Source organism: Lemur catta, chromosome 6, assembly GCF_020740605.2.
Source record: "Lemur catta isolate mLemCat1 chromosome 6, mLemCat1.pri, whole genome shotgun sequence".
NCBI classification, from domain to species: Eukaryota; Metazoa; Chordata; class Mammalia; order Primates; family Lemuridae; genus Lemur; species Lemur catta.
In genome coordinates, this window is record NC_059133.1 from 96,865,727 (window position 1) to 96,875,895 (window position 10,169).

Genomic DNA, 10,169 nt, shown 5'->3' on the forward strand with positions numbered 1-10,169 from the left:
TGAGTGTCCCCGAGAGTCCAAAGTCATAGTGCCCTGATCCAGAAGCGTGGACTGCCCGTGTACCCGTTTGCCCCTCTGTACTTAGGGGTCCTTCCTCCCCGGCCCCCGAGCCCCACAGTCTGAGGACCTGCTCGGGTGCCTGTGGCTTGTTAGGGAAAGAGACACAGAGAGAGAGTGCGTGTGTTTATATGTGTGCGTGTGTGTGTGTCTGTGTGTGTCTGTGTGTGTATGTGTGTTGCCTGGTGGGAGGAACTCGTCTGCCCCGTGGGCCTTGGGGCCGCTTGAAGTCACCTTTCTTGGTGGTGAGCCCGTCGCCGCACTTCCGCTCCGGCAGTGGGGCCGAAGTGCCCTTCCTTGGCCGTGGGATTCTTGCTTGGGGGTGGCATGGTCTGGTTCCGTCATGGGGGAGGTTGCCAGCTGAGACCACCAAGTGTAGGAACCACCTCGCCGACACGAGGTCAGCCACCCTTGCCATCCGAAGTGGACGGCATCCAAGCCAACGACGACCACCACCTCACCAGGAACTCCCCATCGGAGGGAGCGGTGTGCAGAGAAGACCAGGAAACTGATTCTACCAATCTTCGGCCTCCTGTCCTACCTGTCGTCACGCCTACCTTCTCTGACTGAGGCTGGATGGCGGAGAAGCAGGGACTACTGTGAGTTACCCTCTGTCCCTCCACAGGGCCATTTCTGGCTAGCTCAGCCATCGTAGGTAGCATCCCCTTGGCGGTTGGCAGCGCTTTCTCCTGCCTGGGTGCCAGCTGGTAGACTGACACCTTTCCCCCGCCTGTCTTCTCCTCCTCCATGGTTTCCGAGGGCCTGGACCTTTCTTCTTCTCCATGAACCTTATGCGCCAGAAAACTTTCCCTCTCAGTCAGGACAACATTGTCGGGCATCCACTTCATGAGGCTTTCCTTGTCCACAGTGGCTTCTTACTGACTCGGTACGCCTGATGTCCGAACCCATCTGCCCAGCTCTTTCTTCTGCCAGTAAGGGAAGCAAACCTTGGTGTCAGTGCCGGGTCGGTAGCACACCTTGCCTGGCCTTTCCTTCTAAGCAAGACGCTGTTTCACTTTGCGTCCACTTTCCTGTTTTTTGTTGTTGTTGTTGTTTGTTTGTTTGTTTGTTTTTGTATATTTCTTTTCTTAGGGTAGGGGGGATAGAAGGTTGGCAGGTTCCTGGAGATGTTTCGGACTGGGGCAGGGATGGCCGGAGCCATTTCTTGCCACTGTTTGTAGTGAGGGGGTCGGGGAGGAGGAGGAGGGACTGCGGTTCGTGTGGGTGCAGGCTGGGTGGTGGCAGTGTTTTGCTTGGCTGAGGTTTGTTGGGGTTGAGTGCCCTTGCTGGGATAACCCTGTTCTCTTCTGGCAAGAATGCCCAGTGTCGCCCAGGCCTGCAGACGAGGGCCTGGGCATGTGGTCCTAGGTAGCCTCCGCGTTACCCGAAACCTCTTGGGGATCTCAGGGCCCCTGGAATGGACGCGTTCCGCTCGGGTTTGGGCTTGCAGGGTCCGATCCTGTTCGTGAAACAGCCCTCTCCCTCCCAGCGCCCTGCTGGCATGTCAGGTCTTAGCCAGGTACCTCTCTGGTCACATTTGCTGTCCCTGCGACTTGCGTGACTCGGCCTTTCCGCCTACCCCGAAGAAGAGTTGGGACAGGAGCAGCCTCTGGCGATTAAGACCGGAGTCGTACCGGGGAGGCCCCGGTCCGATGGAGGCACGGGACACCTAAGTCGTTTACCTCTTACCTGGCACCTTCCCACGGGGCCTTAGGTAACTCCCTGTGCCCCGTAGGCCCCATGCCCGCTCACCAGGCTGCATCGCGGGCGCCGTGGCAGCCTAGCCTGTTCCCAGTGCTTCAAAGCAGCTCACATCCCAGGAGGAGGGACCGGTATTTTCGCCTCTGTTCCGCAGGCTGGCTCTCCACTGGGAGCTGGGAACCCACCCAGACCTCGACCCAAAGGGTTTCCGAGAAGAGGCCGGGGAGGCTGTGCCCCTCGGTTCCGGTCCTGGTCCCGGTCCTGGTCTGGGTCCCGGTCTGGGACCCGTTCCCGTGCAGCCTCCTTCCGCCCTCCCAGACACCCCAGCCACTGCATTCTCGCTCTCCATCTCCGTGTCCACACCACTCTGGCATGTCCCCGACCGCCCTGATCTCCAGATCTGGCCGCCTAAGTCGCCATAGCCTGCAAGGCCGCCGCCTGAGAGCTTTGCCGGGCTCGGGGACCCACATTACAACTACGCATGCGCCAACCCCTGTCAGCGACCTTTGCCTAGAGGTGCGTCCCTTTGGTTGGAACCCTCTGCCGCCAGGCCAGGCGCGTCCGTGTCAGGCTCTGGCCTGCCGTCTCCACTACGATGGCAACCAGGGAATCGTCCGCGGTTCCTAGGAGCGGAGGAGGAGGGCCCAGCAGGCTGAAGAAGCCGCCATCGCAGCGTCCAGGAAGCAGTGCTGGATCCTTGGACAGGTCAGCCCTCGCCGCCTCACGCCCGCCTGCTGGCTATGTACGTGAGTGTCCCCGAGAGTCCAAAGTCGTCGTGCGGTGATCCGGAAGCGTGGGCTGCCCGTGTGCCCCTTTCCCCTCTGTACTTAGGGGTCCTTCCTCCCCAGCCGCCGAGCCCCACAGTATGAAGACCTGGTCGGGTGCCTGTGGCTTGTTAGGGAAAGAGACACAGACAGAGAGTGCGTGTGGGTGTATGTGTGTTGCCTGGTGGGAAGACCTCGTCTGCCCCGTGGGCCTCGGGGCCGCTTGAAGTCCCCTTTCCTGGTTGTGAGCCCCTCGGCGCAGTTCCGCTCGGGCAGTGGGGCCGAAGTGCCCTTCGTTTGCCGCGGGATTCCTGCTTCCAGGTGGCATGGTGTGGTTCCTTCGTGTGGGAGGGCGCCACCTGAGACCTCCAAGTGTAGGCAGCACCTCGCCGACAGGAGGTCAGCCAATCTTGCCATCCGAAGAGGATGACATCCAAGCCGACGACGACCACCACCTCACCGGGAACTCTGCAAGGGAGGGAGAGGTGTGCAGAGAAGGCCAGGAAACAGATTCTACCACTCTTCGGCCTCCTGCCCTACCTACCGTCAGGCCTACCTTCTCTGACTGAGGCCGGATGGCGGAGAAGCAGGGACTACCGTGAGTTACCCTCTGTCCCTCCACAGGGGCATTTCTGGCTAGGTCAGCCATCCTAGGTAGCATCCCCTTGGCGGTTGGCAGCGCTTTCTCCTGCCTGGGTGCCAGCTTGTAGCCCGACACCTTTCCCCCGCCTGTCTTCTCCTCCTCCATGGTTTCCGAGGGCCTTGACCTTTCTTCTTCTCGATGAACCTTATGCGCCAGAAAACTTTCCCTCTCGGTCAGGACAGCATTGTGGTGCATCCACTTCATGAAGCTTTCCTCGTCCACAGTGGCTTCTTACTGACTCGGTACGCCTGATGTCCGAGCCCATCCGCCCAGCCCTTTCTTCTGCCAGTAAGGGAAGCAAACCTTGGAGTCAGTGCCGGGTCGGTAGCACACCTTGCCTGGCCTTTGCCTTGTAAGGAGGACGCTGTTTCACTTTGCGTCCACTTTCCTTGTTTTTTTGTTTGTTTGTTTTTGTTTTTGTTTTTTTCCTTCTTAGGGCAGAAGGGATACAAGCTTGGCAGGTGCCTGGGGATGTGTGGGACTCGGGCAGGGATCGCAGGAGCCATTGCCTGCCACTGTTTGCAGAGAGGGGGTCGGGGAGGGGGAGGAGGGACTGGGGTTCGTGTGGGTGCAGGCTGGGTGGTGGCAGTGTTTTGCTTGGCTGAGGTTGGTTGGGGTCCAGTGCCCTTGCTGGGATAACCCTGTTCACTTCTTCCAAGAATACCCAGTGTCGCCAAGGCCTGCAGAAGGGGGCCTGGGCATGTGGTCCTAGGTAGGCTCTGCTTTACCCCAAACCTCTTGGGGGTCTCAGGGCCCCTGGAATGGACGCCTTCTTCTCCCGTTTGGACTTGCAGGGGCCGATGCCATTCGCGAAAAAGCCGTCTCCCTCCCAGCGCCCTGCTGGCATGTCAGGTCTTAGCCAGGCACCTCTCTGGTCACATTTGCTGTCCCTGGGACTTCCGTGGCTCCTCCTTTCGGCCTACCCGGGAGAACAGTGGGGACAGAGGTAGCCTCTGGCGATTAAGACCGGAGCAGTACCTGGAGGGCCCGGGTCCGATGGAGGCACGGGACACCTAAGTCGGTGACCTGTTACCTGGCACCTTCCCACGGGGCCTTGGGTAACTCCCTGTGCCCCGTAGGCCCCATGCCCGCTCACCAGGCTGCATCCCGGGTGCCCTGGCAGCCTAGCCTGTCCCCAGTGTTTCATGACAGCTCAGATCCCAGGAGGAGGGACCGGTGTGTTCGCCTCTGTTCCGCAGGCTGGCTCTCCACTGGGAGCTGGGAACCGACCCAGACCTCGGCCCAAAGGGTTCCCGAGAGGAGGACAGGGAGGCTGTGCCCCTCGGTTCCGGTCCCGGTCCCGGTCCCGGTCTGGGTGCCGGTCTGCGACCCGGTCCCACGCAGCCTGCTTCAGCCCTCCCAGACACCCCAGCCACTGCATTCTCGCTCTCCATCTCCGTGGCCGCCACTCTGGCATGTCCCCGACCGCCCGGATCTCCAGATCTGGCCGCCTAAGTCGCCATAGCCTGCACGACCGCCCCCTGACAGCTTTGCCGGGCGCGCGGGCCGCCATTACAACTACGCATGCGCCAACCCCTGTCAGCGACGGTTGCCTAGATGCACGTTGCTTGGCTGGAACCCTCTGCCGCCCGGGCAGGCGCGTCCCTGTCTGGCTCTGGCCCGCTGTCTCCACGACGATGCCAGCCAGAGGATCGTCCGCGGTTCCTAGGAGCGGAGGAGGAGGGCCCAGCGGGCTGAAGAAGCCGCCATCGCAGCGTCCAGGAAGCAGCCCGGGATCCATGGACGGGTCAGCCCTCGCCGCCTCATGCCCGCCTGCTGGCTGTGTACGTGAGTGTCCCCGAGAGTCCAAAGTCGTAGTGCCCTGATCCAGAAGCGTGGACTGCCCGTGTACCCGTTTGCCCCTCTGTACTTAGGGGTCCTTCCTCCACGGCCACCGAGCCCCACAGTCTGAGGACCTGCTCGGGTGCCTGTGGCTTGTTAGGGAAAGAGACACAGACAGAGAGTGCGAGTGGGTGTATGTGTGTTGGCTGCTGGGAAGAACTCGTCTGCCCCGTGGGCCTCGGGGCCTCTTCAAGTCCCCTTTCCTAGTGGTGAGCCCCTCGGCGCAGTTCCGCTCGGACAGTGGGGCCGAAGTGCCCTTCGTTTGCTGCCGGATTTCTTCTTGGGGGTGGCATGGTCTGGTTCCGTCGTGGGGGAGGGCGCCACCTGAGACCTCCAAGTGTAGGAACCACCTCACGGACAGGAGGTCAGCCACCCTTGCCATCCAAAGAGGACGACATCCAAGCCGACGACCACCGCCACCTCACCGGGAACTCTGCCTGCGAGGGAGAGGAGTGCAGAGAAGACCAGGAAACAGATTCTACCACCCTTCGGCCTCCTGCCCTACCTACCGTCTCGCCTACCTTCTCTGACTGAGGCCGGATGGCGGAGAAGCAGGGACTACCGTGGGTTACCCTCTGTCCCTCCACAGGGGCATTTCTGGCTAGCTCAGCCATCCTAGGTAGCATCCCCTTGGCGGTTGGCAGCGCTTTCTCCTGCCTGGGTGCCAGCTTGTACCCCGACACCTTTCCCCCGCCTGTCTTCTCCTCCTCCATGGTTTCCTAGGGCCTGGACCTTTCTTTTTCTCGATGAACCTTATGCGCCAGAAAGCTTTCCCTCTTCGTCAGGACAGCATTGTGGGGCATCCACTTCGTGAGGCTTTCCTTCTCCACAGTGGCTTCTTACTGACTCGGCAGGCCTCGCGTCCGTGCCCATCCGACCAGCCATTTCTTTTGCCAGTAAGGGAAACAAACCTTGGTGTCAGTGCCGGGTCGATAGCACACCTTGCCGGGCCTGTGCCCTCTAAGGCAGACGCTTTTTCACTTTGCTTCCACTTCCCCTGTTTCTTTTTTTTTTTTTTTCTTTTGTTTTCTTTTGTTTTCTTAGTGTAGGGGGGATACAAGCTTGGCAGGTTCCTGGGGATGTGAGGGACTGGGGCGGGGATGGCAGGAGCCATTGCTTGCCACTTTTTGCAGTGAGGGGGTCGTGGAGGAGGAGGAGGGACTGCGGTTCGTGTGGGTGCAGGCTGGGTGGTGGCAGTGTTTTGCTTGGCTGAGGTTGGTTGGGGTCCAGTGCCCTTGCTGAGATAACCCTGTTCTCTTCTTGCAAGAATGCCTAGTGTCGCCAAGGCCTGCAGAAGGGGGCCTGGGCATGTGGTCCTAGGTAGGCTCTGCTTTACCCCAAACCTCTTGGGGCTCTCAGGGCCCCTGGAATGGACGCCTTCTTCTCCCGTTTGGACTTGCAGGGGCCGAAAAAGCCGTCTCCCTCCCAGCGCCCTGCTGGCATGTCAGGTCTTAGCCAGGCACCTCTCTGGTCACATTTGCTGTCCCTGGGACTTCCGTGGCTCGGCCTTTCCGCCTGCCCCGAAGAACAGTGGGGACAGGAGCAGCCTCTGGCGATTAAGACCAGAGCAGTACCTGGGGGGCCCCGGTCCGATGGAGGCACGGGACACCTAAGTCGGTGACCTGTTACCTGGCACCTTCCCACGGGGCCTTAGGTAACTCCCTGTGCCCCGTAGGCCCCATGCCCGCTCAGCAGGCTGCATCGCGGGCGCCGTGGCAGCCTAGCGTGTCCCCAGTGTTTCATGGCAGCTCAGATTCCAGGAGGGGGGACCAGTATATTCGCCTCTGTTGAGCAAGCTCGCTCTCCACTGGGAGCTGGGAACCGACCCGGACCTCGGTCCAAAGGGTTCCCGAGAAGAGGCCGGGGAGGCTGGGCCCCTCGGTTCCAGTCCCAGTCCCAGTCCCAGTCTGGGTCCCGGTCTGGGACCCGGTGCAGCGCAGCCTGCTTCCGCTCTCCCAGACACTCCAGCCACTGCATCCTCGCTCTCCATCTCCGTGGCCGCCACTCTGGCATGTCCCCGACCGCCCGGATCTCCAGATCTGGCCGCCAAAGTCGCCATAGCCTGCAAGGCCGCCGCCTGAGAGCTTTGCCGGGCGCGGGAGCCGACATTACAACTGCGCATGCGCCAATCTCTGTCAGCGTCCGTTTCCTAGAGGCGGGTCCCTTAGGCGGGAACCCTCTGCCGCCAGGCCAGGCGCGTCCGTCTCTGGCTCTGGCCCGCTGTCTCCACCCCGATGCCAGCCAGGGGATCGTCCGAGATTGCTAGGAGCAGAGGAGGAGGGCCCAGAGGGCTGAAGAAGCGTTAATCGTAGCGTCCAAGAAGCAGCTCTGGATCCTTGGACAGGTCAGCCCTCGCCGCTTCACGCCCGCCTGCTGGCGGTGTACGTGAGGGTCCCCGAGAGTCCAAAGTCGTCGTGCCATGATCCGGAAGTGTGGACTGCCCGTGTGCCCGTTTGCCCCTCTGTACTTAAGGGAGCTTCCTCCCCAGCCGCCGAGCCCCACAGTCTGAGGACCTGCTCGGGTGCCTGTGGCTTGTTAGGGAAAGAGACACAGACAGAGAGTGCGTGTGTGTGTGTGTGTGTGTGTGTGTGTGTGTGTGTGTGTGCGTGTGTGTGTGTGTGTGTGCGTGTGTGTGTGTGTGTGTGTGTGTGTGTGTGTTGGCTGGTGGGAAGAACTCGTCTGCCCCGTGGGCCTGGGGCCGCTTGAAGTCCGCTTTCCTGGTGGTGAGCCCTTTGGAGCAGTTCCACTCGGGCAGTGGGGCCGAAGTGCCCTTCGTTTGCCCCGTGGTTCCCGCTTGGGTGTGGCACGGTCTGGTTCGGTCGTGGGGGAGGGCACCACCTGAGACCTCCAAGTGTAGGAACCACCTCGCCGACAGGCGGTCAGCCACCCTTGCCATCCGAATAGGAAGACATCCAAGCTGAAGACCATCACCACCTCACTAGGAACTCGGCTTGCGAGGGAGAGGAGTGCAGAGAAGACCAGGAAACAGATTCTATCACCCTTCGGCCTCCTGCCCTACCCACCGTCACGCCTACCCTCTCTGACTGAGGCCGGATGGCGGAGAAGCAGGGACTACCGTGGGTTACACTCTGCTGTCGCTCCACAGGGGCATTTCTGGCTAGCTCAGCCATCCTAGGTAGCATCCCCTTGGCGGTTGGCAGCGCTTTCTCCTGCCTGGGTGCCAGCTTGTACCCCGACATCTTTCCCCCGCCTGTCTTCTCCTCCTCCATGGTTTCCTAGGGCCTGGACCTTTCTTCTTCTTGATGAACCTCATGCGCCAGAAAACTTTCTCTCTCCGTCAGGACAGCATTGTGGGGCATCCATTTCGTGCGGCTTTCCTTCTCCACAGTGGCTTCTTCCTGACTGGATTGGCCTCGTGTCCGTGCCCATCCGACCAGCCATTTCTTTTCCAGTAAGGAAAGCAAACCTTGGTGTCAGTGCCGGGTCGGTAGCACACCTTGCTTGGCCTTTGCCTTCAAAGGAAGACGCTTTTTCACTTTGCTTCCACTTCCCCTGTTTTTTCTTTTTTTTCTTTTGTTTTTTTTAGTGTAGGGGGGGTACAAGCTTGGCAGGTTCCTGGGGATGTGTGGGACTGGGGCGGGGATGGCAGGACCCATTGCCTGCCACTGTTTGCAGTGAGGGGGTCGGGGAGGAGGAGGAGGGACTGCGGTTCGTGTGAGTGCAGGCGGGGTGGTGGCATCGTTTTGCTTGGCTAAGGTTGGTGGGGGTCGAGTGCCCTTCCTGGGATAACCCTGTTCTCTTCTGGCAAGAATGCCCAGTGTCGCCCAGGCCTACAGAACGGGGCCTGTGCATGTGGTCCTAGGTAGGCTCCGCTTTCCCCGAAAACCCCTGGGGCTCTCAGGGCCCCTGGAAAGGACGCCTTCTGCTCGGGTTTGGTCTTGCAGTGGGCCGATCCCCTTCGCGAAAAAGCTCTCTCCCTCCCAGCGCCCTGCTGGCACGTCAGGTCTTAGCCAGGCACCTCTCTGGTCACATTTGCTGTCCCTGGGACTTGCGTTACTCCTCCTTCGGCCTACCCCCTAGAACAGTGGGGACAGGAGCAGCCTCTGGCGATTAAGACCGGAGCAGTATCTGAGTGGCCCGGGTCCGATGGAGGCACGGGACACCTAAGTCGGTGACCTCTTACCTGGTACCTTCCCACGGGGCCTTAGGTAACTCCCTGTGCCCCGTAGGCCCCATGCCCGCTCACCGGGCTGCATCCCGGGTGCCCTGGCAGCCTAGCCTGTCCCCAGTGTTTCATGACAGCTCAGATCCCAGGAGGAGGGACCGGTATGTTCGCCTCTGTTGCGTAGGCTGGCTCCCCAAGGGGAGCTGGGAACCGACCCAGACGTCTGCCCAAAGGGTTTCCGAGAAGAGGACAGGGAGGCTGTGCCTCTCGGTTCCGGTCCCGGTCCCGGTCCCGGTCGGGGTCTGGGTCCCGGTCTGGGACCCGTTCGCACGCAGCCTCCTTCCGCCCTCCCAGACACCCCAGCCACTGCATTCTTGCTCTCCATCTCCCTGGCCGCCGCTCTGGCATGTCCCCGGCCGCCCGGATCTCCAGATCTGGCCGCCAAAGTCGCCATAGCCTGCAAGACAGCCCCCTGACAGCTTTGCCGGGCGCGCAGCCCGACATTACAACTATGCATGCGCCAGTCCCTGTCAGCGACGGTTTCCTAGATGCGCGTTGCTTGGCTGGAACCCTCTGCCGCCGGGGCAGGCGCGTCCCTGTCTGGCTCTGGCCTGCCGACTCCACTACCATGCCAGCCAGGGGATCGTCCGCGGTTCCTAGGAGCGGAGGAGGAGGGCCCAGCGGGCTGAAGAAGCCGCCATCGCAGCGTCCAGGAAGCAGCCCGGGATCCATGGACGGGTCAGCCCTCGCCGCCTCATGCCCGCCTGCTGGCTGTGTACGTGAGTGTCCCCGAGAGTCCAAAGTCGTAGTGCCCTGATCCAGAAGCGTGGACTGCCCGTGTACCCGTTTGCCCCTCTGTACTTAGGGGTCCTTCCTCCACGGCCACCGAGCCCCACAGTCTGAGGACCTGCTCGGGTGCCTGTGGCTTGTTAGGGAAAGAGACACAGACAGAGAGTGCGAGTGGGTGTATGTGTGTTGGCTGCTGGGAAGAACTCGTCTGCCCCGAGGGCCTCGGGGCCTCTTCAAGTCCCCTTTC